The sequence below is a fragment of the Dendronephthya gigantea genome, unplaced genomic scaffold (genome assembly GCF_004324835.1).
Source record: "Dendronephthya gigantea isolate DGI-Jeju-01 unplaced genomic scaffold, DenGig_1.0 000089F, whole genome shotgun sequence".
Classification (NCBI taxonomy): domain Eukaryota; kingdom Metazoa; phylum Cnidaria; class Anthozoa; order Malacalcyonacea; family Nephtheidae; genus Dendronephthya; species Dendronephthya gigantea.
Genome location: NW_021163099.1, coordinates 801,484 through 814,519, shown reverse-complemented (window position 1 = coordinate 814,519; position 13,036 = coordinate 801,484). Strand labels below are relative to the sequence as shown.

The following is a 13,036-nucleotide window of genomic DNA, read 5'->3' as shown; positions in this document are numbered from 1 at the left end:
TACTTATTCCAATGTGCCGTAGATGAATGTTTTATTGCATGCTTTTTATGAAAATCTCTGGTTCTCATTAATCGTTTAACGTCAGATGTTATCCAAGGCACCGAGCTGCCTCTTATTCTCTTGCACCGAATAGGCGCGTGCCTATCAAGTATCTCGAGAAAAAGGGATCTCCAAACATGCCAGGATACATTAGGATCGTCAAATTGGTGTACAATTTCCCAAGGGATTTGCGATATTTCTTCTATAAAATCGCTTTCAACAAAATTTTTGTAGTCTCGGGTTTCTTTATAAGTGTGCCTTAATTTCGGTACTTTAATACTTTTAACTGCAAAAATCAAACTGTGATCCGATATTCCAAGATGGATCACGCCAGAATTTATTATATTTTCAGATCTGTTTGTTAAAAAAAGGTCGATTAAAGTTGCCGATTCTGCGGTCACTCGTGTTGGTTCAGTGATTAATTGATCCAATTGGTATAAAGAACATGACAGTTGGAGTCTCCGCGTATGGGAGTCTGGAACTGCTTTAACAAGATCACAGTTCATATCTCCAACAATCATTAGTTCTTTATTTTCGAGATCGCATTTACACAGAAATAAATCGAGTTCATTAAAGGCGTCGTTATTGGAATTAGGCGGCCTATACCAAACACTTACTAAGAAAGCCACTTTATGTGGTCTACGTACTTCAATACATATCATTTCAAGCGTTTCTGGAAGGAGATCTTTCCTTTCAGAAAAGGATATATTTTCTCTAATGTAAAGGACTACGCCACCCCCAGATCTATTTCTATCATTGCGGATCATGTTATATCCAGCTATATTAATTTCATTATCTGCTATTGAATCATAATTCTGCTAAGAATTAGTCAAAAGCACACGGAGCTCATCTATATGTTTTAGTAGGCTATTTATATTCAAACTTGCTATTTTAATACCTTTTAATTTGCTTATTGCATGCAATGGATGATCAAAAATACCTGATGCTGTGCCACACGTTAAATCAGTTAACGTTTCCTTCTGCGGATGTCCTTCTGTGGTTGTACGATTATTTTCAACAATTCTCCAAGTTTCTGAATCGTGGAACTCTGAAAATCCTGATAACGTTGTTTCTGGGATGAAGCTGGTCCACTGCTTCCCCTAAGAAAATTGATAAGATGAACGGCTAAAATGGCCGAGCCTTTCGCATTTAGATGAAGTTTGCTTCCATTTAGGCATGTGTCATCAATGGTTGAGTTGTCAATGAATGAGATATCTAGTTTCGTACAAATGAGCTCAAGTTCCTTGTTGACTTCGTCAATCTTTCTGGACAAAGCGAGGTCGTGTCGCACTGTTAGACCTGATAAACCAATTTTCGAATAGGGAAATTGCGATTTTACTTTTGTGGCAAGCTTTTCAATCTTTTGAGAGCATTCGGCAGCGGATTCCAAAGGGAGATTATTTGTCCCAGCATGCAAAATTACATGGGACGGGATTGCTTTTAATTTATCAAAGTTGATCTCCATTTCAATCTGATCTGCAGTTTTTCCTGGATAAGTAAACTTATGCACCTTCTTCTTTGAAAGCTTTCTAGGTTGGATATTTTTAATTATCGAGTCTCCTATAATTAAGATATCCGATCCAATTTCGTGTGTTTCAGGACTCTTTCCCTTCTTTTGGCGCACATTGGTAGATTCTTCTTGGTCATTTGTAGGATTTATTTCGTTACCCTTGGGATAATTGCCAGCCCTAATCTCTGTTTGCGTCTCGTTGTCCGATATATCGCTTAAGGTTTGAAATCGATTATCTACATTGAGCGTGTGGGAAGTTGATGAGATTTCACTTGCTTGCTGCTTTCTGTTACAGTTTTTGTCCTTCTGTACAACTTGAAAGTTGTTAGACATTTCAGCTGAATTAGTATTCTTTTGATTTAAATTATTCAGGCAAGCTTGATAATCGTTTTGTTGAAGCGTCAGAGCGGTGACTAGATCGGTTTTCTCTTGCTCTAAATTAATAATTTTGGTGTTAAGGTCTTTTATTATACTGTTAGCTTTTTCCAAATTGTTTCTCAGGTGAACCTTTTCGTTTTCACACGCGCTAATTTTACATACTTGTGTATCTTCGTCTGCTCGATTTTTAAGTTGTAATATATCACTTTCGATACGCTTGAGTTGTAGCGCTAGGTCACAGCAATAACACTGAGAATTGTCGAATTTATGTCCACTTTTAGCATGAGGCGTTTCGATTGAAAAATTGTCCGCATTATTTAAGTTTTTGCGTTCATGCTCGTTGACATTGGTCGATGGATTTTGAGTGATTTTGACCGGGTTTGAGTTTTCTTCGGCTTTGCTACACGATAGATGTTCGTCATGATAATCTTCGTCACGGTTCTTGGCTTTATTTAACGAAGCGAATTTTACAAGTTTTTGTCGAAGGCTTTGATTCTCGTCGTCTTGAAATACCACAAGTTTTTGCTTCGTTTTACTATGCCACTTCAATACATAGTTTTTACTTGTGAATTTCTTTACTTCTCCGCCGGTAGATTTCCACTGCCCTTCGATTCCCAAGTCGGATTGTATAAACAATTTCAGATTCTCATACGAACCATTCCAAACCAATTCGTCATTTATTTCGATAAGATTTGATTGTTTAGCAGGTGTTGATGTCACCATACTATGTTCATCAATTTCTTGATTAAAACTAAAATGATCTTCAATAATAACGGAGTTGTCAAATACACGTCCATACGCCATGATGTCTAGAGCACTATATGATAGGAATGATTCGAAAAGCATTTTTTATATCTGTTTTTGCCAGGAAACAACCCCGGCCCGCTTGTTTAAAAAGTTGAATAGCGTCGTCAACGGTAGCGTACCGCACAGATGTTTCGAAATCGGGTATACCATCGTTAACCGATGCTCCCTTTGGAAACGATAAATGATGAATCATGCGAAAATCACCCGGTTGTTTTTTAGGAACCAGGCCCAAAGGCAAAACCCGAAAATTTGGAAAGGGCGGACAATTAAATGGCCCAGCAAGGCGAGATGCCTCTAACTCTTTCGTTAATTTTTGGTCAACCGCTTCTGGGTTGTCAAGAGCAGACCGTAAATTTTTTGCTTCAAACGACTGTTCTGCGCCAGAGAAATGAATGCGAAAACCCGAAGTAAATCCGGAAATTAGTGTATCAACAATACTTGGATGATAACCTTCTAACAATATTTGTAAATTATGAAGTTTTACGGGTGTTGGCAACCGACTTTGTTGAAATAGGCTTAGGCGATCGATCAGTGGGAGATGGTCTGTTGTTGGCACGAAAATTACAATTCACGGCACGGTGCGATCCGTTGCATTTAAAACAAATGTGCTTGAAATCACAACCGGCACAAAACGTTCCGCGATGAAACTTAAAACAATATCCCCGAGGAACAGACACCTTTGAAGGGTGGCGCGTATAATTGTTGCCTTGCGTGTTCGGCTTAGACGTAGTGGGATATTGAGATTTCAACCATAACTCCCAGTGAACGGTCGCCCAGGGAACGCGCGTGGCCTGTGTTTGGCGCAAAAATCGAAAATTCTCATCGTAGTAAAACCAATTATGACCCCTATTGGCCAAATCCTGGATGATTTGACAATATTTCATGAGCGCGGGGGACTCATGAGGGTACCGTTGTGTATAAATGGAAACAAAAATATGAAACGAACGAAGCCAATCGCTAATAGTTTTGACCCTTTTGGATTTCGCAGCCGGCTCAAGAAGAAGAGAAGCAGGTTGACCGTTGTCAGAGGTCCGTACACTAATCTCGTATTTAGCGGCCGCGTCTGGGCCACCTGACAAAGTACTTATATCGACAAACTCCTCATTCCATATTTTAAACTTTATTTTTATCCGAATCCGCGAATCAAGAGGCAAAGCGGCAGAGTGGAACGATTCCCGTGGACCCGGAGCACTTGAACATGGAAGAGAAAAAGGAGTGGTCTGACCTGTAAGGTTTTCTTGTATAGACGTGAGCGCGTCGTTGACCAGAGAATCTGCATTGGGACCCTGGTTGGAGATTTCGATTCCGGAGGTAGAATCTGTTGGGGCAGACGCCATTGTGGATGTTGAAGACGCAGAGGTTGGTAAGAGGCCAGCTAACTTTTGTGCGACTGCCTCGGTAACCGAAGACACCAGTGTTGAGATAAGCTCACTCGAAAGAGAGGGCAAAGCCACATCACTCACGGGCACAGTTGACGTTGATGGGGTGGCACCAACAGATACAGCATTGGGCGAACTTCGAGTTCGGCGAGATGTTGTTGGTTGGTTCTGAACAGACTCTCGCAAAACGGCTGATGGAGCGGCGACACGCTTAAAACGACGCACAGGTGGCATTCTAAAAAATAAAACTTTAAAAGCAGAAATAGATACTTATGGCGTGATGAGTTAAAGATAGTAAAGCAACCGCACCCAAATTTTTGTCGTTGTGCGAGAAATAAAACTATCCCCCGTAAGGCGAACATTCAATAGTGAGGATTCGTTCGTTATTAATTTTGTCGTAATTGAAAGTTGGAATGTGTGAAAGAATGATTATAAAACGTCAGCAGGATGAACATGGCAGATCCGAAGATCGCCGCACCATTCACCCTATGGCCAACAAAAAACTCACAAAACATGTGAGAACTCTCATATAGATGAGAGATAAAGACAAAGTCAAACGTCGGCAGGATGAACATGGCAGATCCGAAGATCGCCGCACCGTTCATCATATGGCCAACAAAACTCACAAACAGTGTGAGAACTCTCATATAGATAAGAGATAAAGATAGAATAGATAAAGGTGCTTCATAAGAAGTAATCACGAGTAAAGTTTGTCAAATTTCAAGGTTATAGAAAAGTAAATGTAACGTACGACATGCAACTTGTTATATATATATAGAGAAAGAATTTTATAAGATTTTAATTGCTTGAAGAATTGCCCCCCGATAACTTCGGTATAATTTATATTGCCCGATTCTATTAAAATGGACCCCGTCAGGTAGAAATGGCGTCACGGAAGGTCGTATAAAGCCATGGTGTGTCCATAAAAACACTCTCGGTACCTTGTCTAAAACTACCTGTAGGTAATTATTTAGCATTAAACGCTGCTTTTCAAAAAGAGGGTTGTTCTTTCGCGGGGAAATCAGGCATACGCATACCAATTCAACGCGATATTGATCTAGCATTAGAGCAACCAAGTCGTCAATGCGTGAACCGACTGTTTCGGGCCTTAAAGCGGACAAATCGTTCGTGCCTATCTCCAGAATAACAATATCTGGGGCACACCGAGAAACTACCCCTAAATCAAATTTGCGGATCTTCTCCACTGTTCTACCCCCTATACCGTGTAGATAAACTCTCGCTGTGCTCTTGAGTTTAAAAGTCGGGCACATGCGAATAGGCATTTTTTCTTGAGTATCTATTTGTGTCTTTTTCATTCAGAATTTCTCTGTTTTTCATCTCGTAATGGATTGACGGCCATTACGAGAAAGTTACGGTCCATTACGGGAAAGTAATGGACCGCTGAAAGTTCTTCACAGCCATTACTGAACTATATTGTGGAAATGGAAGTTTATTAAGAGAAAAGCATTCGATAATAAAAATTAGTTTAATGTATACCTATTATTAATATATTTATTATTATTCTAGTGGTTTTTTTAAAAGGTTTTAAATTCAAATTCAAGCCAGGAACAGTTGATAGAAAAATGAGTCAACTGTAGGTCCTCCGGCAGGAATCTAACCTCCTCTTTTGCGATGCCGGTGCAATGCTCTTGCCACTGATTATTTCTTATTTTTGATTTAGTCTTCTACCGCAAGAATGATTTTTAATTTTCCCTACTAATATGAAAATGTTAGACGATCCCTACTTTCAAGAGTTGAATTGTAACAAATCATATCCGTGCTTCCTTGGCCACATGATTTATGAAGATGAACCAAAAGCGTACATGAAATGAATAGATACAGCAAAGGAAACATTTTTTGATCACCCAATCCGCTTATAAGACGAAAAATTTATCTGAAAAGAAGGGAATTCTTATATTACCTGCGTGTTTTGATCTTATACATGTAGCGTGTCCCAAAAACTCCTCAAACTATTCAAATCATCTATTGAAATTAATGTTGAAATTTGAATGACCTGTTCGCGAACTTTTGCCCGTGGGGATTAAACGCAATGTTAAAATACCAAATACAAAAATTTTAAATTTGCTCGAGAAGGGGACATGTCGAAGATCATGATCTTTTGCATTATAGACTACTTTTTAATAAATGCAAAGAAATGCAATCAAATCCCCGCAGCTGAAAAAGGGTACTGAAATTAGTAGAAATTCAGTCTTTGGCTGCGAAATGTTGTAAAATACGGAAAATATAGCGTACATAAATAAATATATTTTTAGGACAAATGGAAATTTTGGCCTGAATGTGGTAACAATTTCCGTTTGTAATGAAAAAGCAGGGGTGGATCCAGCACTAGTGCACTAATTTGCATTACAAAAAAAAGTGGTTATTTTTAGCAGTTTTCTTGTGTTATGCAAATTAGTGCTTGTGCTGGATCCACCCCTGTGAAAAAGTATACAAATTTGCAAACTTTGCAAGGCTATATTTTAAGGCAAAGTGATTTTAATAGTCAGTTTTGGGTTGCTTGGGACACCCTGCATGTAGACTATGCGGGTAACTTTTAACTATAGTGACAGAACTGTCCAATCAGATCGAGTTATGTATTTCTGAGTTAAAAACGATTGAACTACGCAAATGTAGTTGAGAGCATTATACAACCGGCTCGTGAAAAGTAAAAAACGTTATTCACGAGGTGATTAATGCCGGGTTTTAATAAAGCCCGCCGCACACGAGAGCTATCAGCTGAGCTAACGACCTCGGGAGGCAGTTAGCTCAGGCCGAAAACCTTCCGCACACGTGAGAAACTTGCCTGTCGAGGCGAACTCCTCACGAAAAACTATCCACACACGAGAGTAACTTGCTGAGCTAACAGTCACGCTTTGTCTTCAGCTCAGCTGATATAGCTCACGTGTCCGCGGCGGGCTTAACTTGAGCCCTAAGGCCTGTTCATGCATGCATATGAGGTTTAGCCGGGCTTGCATGGCAGTGCCGGGATCTCGCTTCACATAAATATTATTTCACTATATGTGTTAAACTGCCCGTATTCAAAGCAGTTCAACTTAGTACGAGATCGATAAAGATTCAACAGCCCGCGTATCGCCAAATATTCACCAACCATGCGAAGGCACATTCAGCACGCTGTTTAGTTGTTTTGCCGAATACGTGTACTGCAGTTCTGAAGTCGAAGCAACAAACTCAACAATTCACAAATAATACAAATTTCATAAAAGTATGGTGTGAAAAACAGTCATTCAAGTATTGTCAGACAAAATTACATTAATTTAATTTAGTATCATTTATATAGCCACCACCTTATGGCTGTAATTTGTCTTCAGGATCTCTTAACTCTCTTTCTGCTTTATAACCAGTAACTATGGCTACTATATTAAATATCTGGCTGATGACTGGAGATGTAATCAACCAATACATACCTAATAGTGAATGCTCTGTGGTATCAGTGGGAAAACAAATTAAGGTCATGGACCTGATAGTTACAAATAATATGGCCTTTAATTGGTTATTAAGACTGTTCTACTATAAAACACTAACTCACAATTCAACAAGTAATCCAAATGAACGAATGGTATATAACCATGTCATTATAACAGTGATGACAAGAGAACTGTGTTTCGAGAATAAGTATTTTCAACTTTGCACAATATACAGACATTCAGTGTTAATTGTTGAAATATTTTATGAACGTAGTAAGTAGAATTCTCTATTGTATTGTGATGTGTTGTGATTTCTGTGATGCGCAATCTTAGGTAAATAAATGTAATGTGATGTGATGCCATATGTGATGTGTCATGTCATGTTAACTAATTTAATGTAATAAAATGTATGTGTATGTATGTGTAACTTTAACTTTTTTCGTCAATTACTGTAAAATGATATTTGACATAAGTTCTCAAAGGCAGACTTCTGATAGAAATACTTATTGTGAATTTATGTTAATGATATTGTTAAAAGAATTTTATAAGATAAGAATTTATTTTGAATATTGAAAAAAGCGTGTATTGTGTTATATAGATCACACAGCTAAATAGACATACGCTGAAGTCATGACGTTACTCATAAAAAAATTATATATCTAACTAATCTCTCAAATTTTTAATATTCTTTCATGTGACTGTACGTCACTAATCCTGCCAAATGACAACACCATACAATGACAGTCATGTTCCCAAACTTACTAAATTATAAGACTCACATTAGCTTCCAGTTTCCACCGCAGTACTTTCCTTCCGATAGTAACTTCTAGTTTTATGCATTTTCTAGCTGCGCATGATAACGAGAGGCATAAGTTGCTATGAGAAACCATATTTTTGATGCCAAATTAATATTAGATTATGTATCAATCCTTCTTTTTCAAATGAAAATTTTTCATTCTTTAACTGTTCCACAATGCAATTATCACTGATTAATATATCTGAAGAGCCTTCTTTTTTGTCTTCATAGTATCGTGTTATCTTCACGGGAGCTGCATTAGCTTTAGATTCGGCAAAATTTTTTTTCTTTCCTGAAGAAAGACAAACTGTGCGGATAGAATTACAGGAGTAGTTTGTGGGAGAAAGTCAAAATACTCCTTTTTCGGTCCACGTCTTCATATGTTTTCTCCGAAATGTTCAAATTGCGTCGCCATTTGCTCGCGGTTTGACAGTGAGGACAACTTGCATAGGGTCCCGGAAAAAAAAGGCCCCAGGGGTGAATCCAGCACTAGTGCACTAATTTGCATTACAAAGCAAAGTTGTTATTTTTAGCAGTTTTCTTGTGTCATGCAAATTAGTGCACTAGTGCTGGATCCACCCCTGCAAGGCCCCCAATTTCTCTCGGCAGCCTTGCCCACATGTACGCATTGCGTACCTGTTTTTCTACTTTGTAGTTTGTACCTCGTCTTTAACAGGTTTATTGACGAGAGGTTTCCCGAACTTGTATTTTATCGATTTATTCGATTGCCAAGGCAACAGAATGACATATATTAATTATTGACTGCACTGGTAAGTGACGGAGACACGATGTCTTAGCGTCGTCGACTTGCCTCTATATATTACAGACAATGGCTATAGGCTGCAGTCTAAACTATGAATGAGCGATATTTCACCCAACATGCAGAACACAGAATAACGCAAGGATTTATGAGCACTGTTCGACTGAGTATGAACGAGAGATGCGTTCGGTATAGTGACCGCCATATACATACGTCATGGGGAAAATGTCCCTTCTATGTTTTTACGGTGAAAAATTTTCCATTTAACAGAATTAATAGTGTTAGTAATGATTCAATATTTCATCCAACCGTTTTATCATGTCTGTAGGGAGACGTGCCTAAAATTATACCCATGCATGAATTGGTACCCATGGATTGACGTACTGAAATAGCTGAAATGTTTCATGTTCAACAAACTGGAAATGTTCAATGCATGCAAATTCCCATCAGTGCTTAAATAAGAGATGGAAAGACTAACTACATAATATAAATTTCATAATTTAATGCTGTTGCGCTTGTTTTGATCAAATTACCCGTAATTCATATTTACGAATAGTTAAAATATACTTGCACCTGCCAAATTATTCTCTAAATAGCTTTTCTGTATGCAACGGGTATATTTTTTAAATTTGGCGTACAAAATTTCAACTGCATACACATACACATACTGTTCATGTATATAGCTGTCATTTATTTAATATTTCGGCGTGCGATAGCTATAGATATTTTACGTGTGTATGCGCACACGGATATATAACACAATTATTCACATGAACATTTGCGGTAGTTTTGGGAAACAAAATCGATATCGCTCGTAAGGAAATGGTTTCATATTTCCATACCTTATTATATGGCTGTGGCTGACAGGATGGGTTTTTCTTTTATAGAATACAATAAACTCAATAATACGCCAGCTGCAATTACCAAGCGTATAAGTTTAGGCGTGCTTTAGCTTCGACTAATTCAAGCTTCGTCCCCTTGAAATAAAAATTTAATTACATCACCGTAAATATCCAATGCTTGTGCAGCAGCCTCATTCTCATTAATCGTGAGCCAATAACTTTCGGGGTTCTATGAGTCGCGTATATATATGAAGATCATTTCGTTCATTTTGATACGCACGAAAAAGTCCGTAAAAATAGGACATTTTGCATAAAATTAACTTATTAATAATATGAGTATCGTATGAGTAGCCTGTCGCTGGCGTATGCCAGCGTTTGAATAGCGTACAAGAAGCGTTTCGAATGCGCATAATGTCAAGCATACCACAGTCGTTTCACACACTTTAATCGTATATAAGCAGCAGTTTTTTCACACGTCTGCATTCGAGAAAAGGTTAAACCTGCAGTGAAAAAAGACGAAGACGCCATGCCAATTAAATAAGAAGACATCATCTACCCGCGGACGAAGAAAAGGAAAGAGGACTCCATCATCAGCCGTAGCCAAAGCTGAAGAGCAACGTGTTTGTGTACCTGCAGATGTAGTTGAACCACCTGATGATGATGCACCTACACTTGTCGATATTCCCGAAACATCTTTAAATAATGCGCGACATGTTTCTGAGCTCTCAAAGTCCCCAACACAACCCTTCCAAGACTCCTATAATTCATCGGCTTTATCATCTGAAACCATTGATGACTTCACCTCCTTCCGGCGGGCTGATAGCAAGGAGAAAAAAAGAGGAAGAGGGCCAAGAAAGCCCCCTGCAACCTCAGCCCCACAGAAGAGGCTGGAGTTTATCATGCATGGACAATCCTGTGTTGTGGAATGTGAAGATGACAGATTATAGGCGTAATGACGAGAAAGAGAAGATCTGGGAAGAGCAAGCGCACCAGATGAAGACTGTTGACAGGAAGGAAGGCGGGGATAGTGCTCCAAACCTGACTGAGAGAGAACAGTGGATCCTCTCAAAGTTTGCCTTTCTGAAGACTGTCACTCGCCACCAACCGGAGCCCATGCAGAGTGTATGTAGACAGCCATATATTACTTCAGCAGCGTGATGACCAAGTAATTTGAGGTAGTTCTCACATGATATTTTTGGTCTTTCTAGGTGAAGGAAACCATTCAGCTTCACAGGAGAGATCTTAATGCTGCCGAGAGCGCCTGCGCTGATATAAAGGATGTCTTAAATGAAGTCACTCTAATACCATCATCTACCGCTGGAAGGTCCCGCAAGCGACCTCAGGACACAGAGAGTGGTGTACTTGACACTCAACAAAAGAGAGTTGCTGAGTCTGGCACCATCCTCAAAGACCTCTACAAAGCCTAACAGCAGCCCATTACAGCACGAAGTGTCTTTGCAAAGTATGTTGAAGAGACCCATTTGACTATGTCCAAGTCCGTGAGGACGGCGATGATGAATTTTCAAGTGCCATGGCAGTTTTACCTATCAAAGTATCATTCTGTATATGAGTTCTACGAGCGTTTTAATTCTCGGTAAAATACCCCCATCCATGTAATAAAAAAGTTGTATACTCCTGTCAGTAAATGTTATAGTATAAAGCGTTTGTTGCATGATATTATCAACTGTATACCAATGTACTGAGAAATAAGAGGTTGAAAACATTGTGGTAACGCTTAGGGACAATTCCATAGAGCCTTAAGGATTCGTGGTAGCTAACGTTCGCTGGGTCTTGGAATGTAAACGTTTTACACAGGACCTGATAAACGACGTTTTGCATGTAGAAGGTGGACCACGGCTAAGGGCTGTTTCTAACTTTTGCGTGCTTGTATACGTACGTGCTAAAAACGCGACGGTGGAAAGCTGTTTTAACACTGGCAAGACTGATCAGATAGGTCTTTGATTAATCATTTCTTTTCAATGAACCATTAATGGTATTGATATAGCTGCCGTCGTCGTATTCCCATCCTACATGCTTAAGGTCCCTAATAAGTGACCACGTCGTGAAGCTAAAATACCTTACAATAATAAATATACGTTCCCCCCACTGTAATATATTATATTTTTGATCCAAAACACAAATTCTATATTAACTTTTACCCAAGTATGGTTTATATATTTGTAGCTATGGCAACAACAATTGAAAGTATTGCAAATTTTGTGTCAGCTGAGCATGGGAAAAGGACATGATTATTTAGAACTTTTTCTCAGTGTGTATTTCTACTTGCAGACGAAACTATATAGGAAATATTGGTGCATGAGGAAAGGTATAGCGAACAACTGTTTATAGCGACAATTTGAATGTCGTCTAGGCAACGAGTTAAATGGCTGACATAAAAATGGCGAAGTTGGGTGAGAGGGCAATTAACCTTTAACTAACTGCACGGCAAAAATTTTGTACAGCTGTTATGATCATGCACATGCACAGATTAAAATGGGTATTTTATTTATTTATATATAGTGGAAACTATGTTTTTTCTCTCCCAAAAAATTTCTTTATACAAAGTAATTGAGAAAATAGTGTTTTTAAATCAGTGCCTGTCATGGAACACCAAATCTCGCACCAAATAATATAATGCAAAGTAATTTACGCAATGCTATCGCGCGATAATCAACATGTTAACTCAGTAAAATGACAGTAATAAACGCTATAGCACATGCATCTATATATATTACATTATTTTGTTATATAGGTGCTGCGTATTTTAAAATGTTATTAGTTCATTCGTAGTCACACAACTTTAAATGATGCAATGTTTCCCGCCAGGGACACGAGTGAAATATTGTTTCCCGCTTCTTGTCATAACAAAGTAAAGTGGATTTTTTTGAAATGCATGAAATTGTTGCGTAACACGTATGTTTTTGTTCCTATATAACAAGGCACTTAATGTACACTAACCCGGGAAAGAGTGAGTTTTGTTTCAGTCACTCCAGTCTCAATGTCTCCCTCGAAACATTCAGACTCTTGGGAAAAAAAACTCACTATTTCCCTCGGGAGCATTAAGTTTAAATGAAATTGATATAGATAAAATGTTGAAAGG

The 13,036-nt window shown here is 38.6% G+C and overlaps 1 pseudogene; it reads right to left on the bottom strand.

Annotated features, from left to right (window-relative positions):
* Positions 1 to 2,740: 2,740 nt before the first annotated feature.
* LOC114533328 lies at positions 2,741 to 4,347 on the bottom strand (annotated as a pseudogene).
* Between the last annotated feature and the right edge of the window lie 8,689 nt (positions 4,348 to 13,036).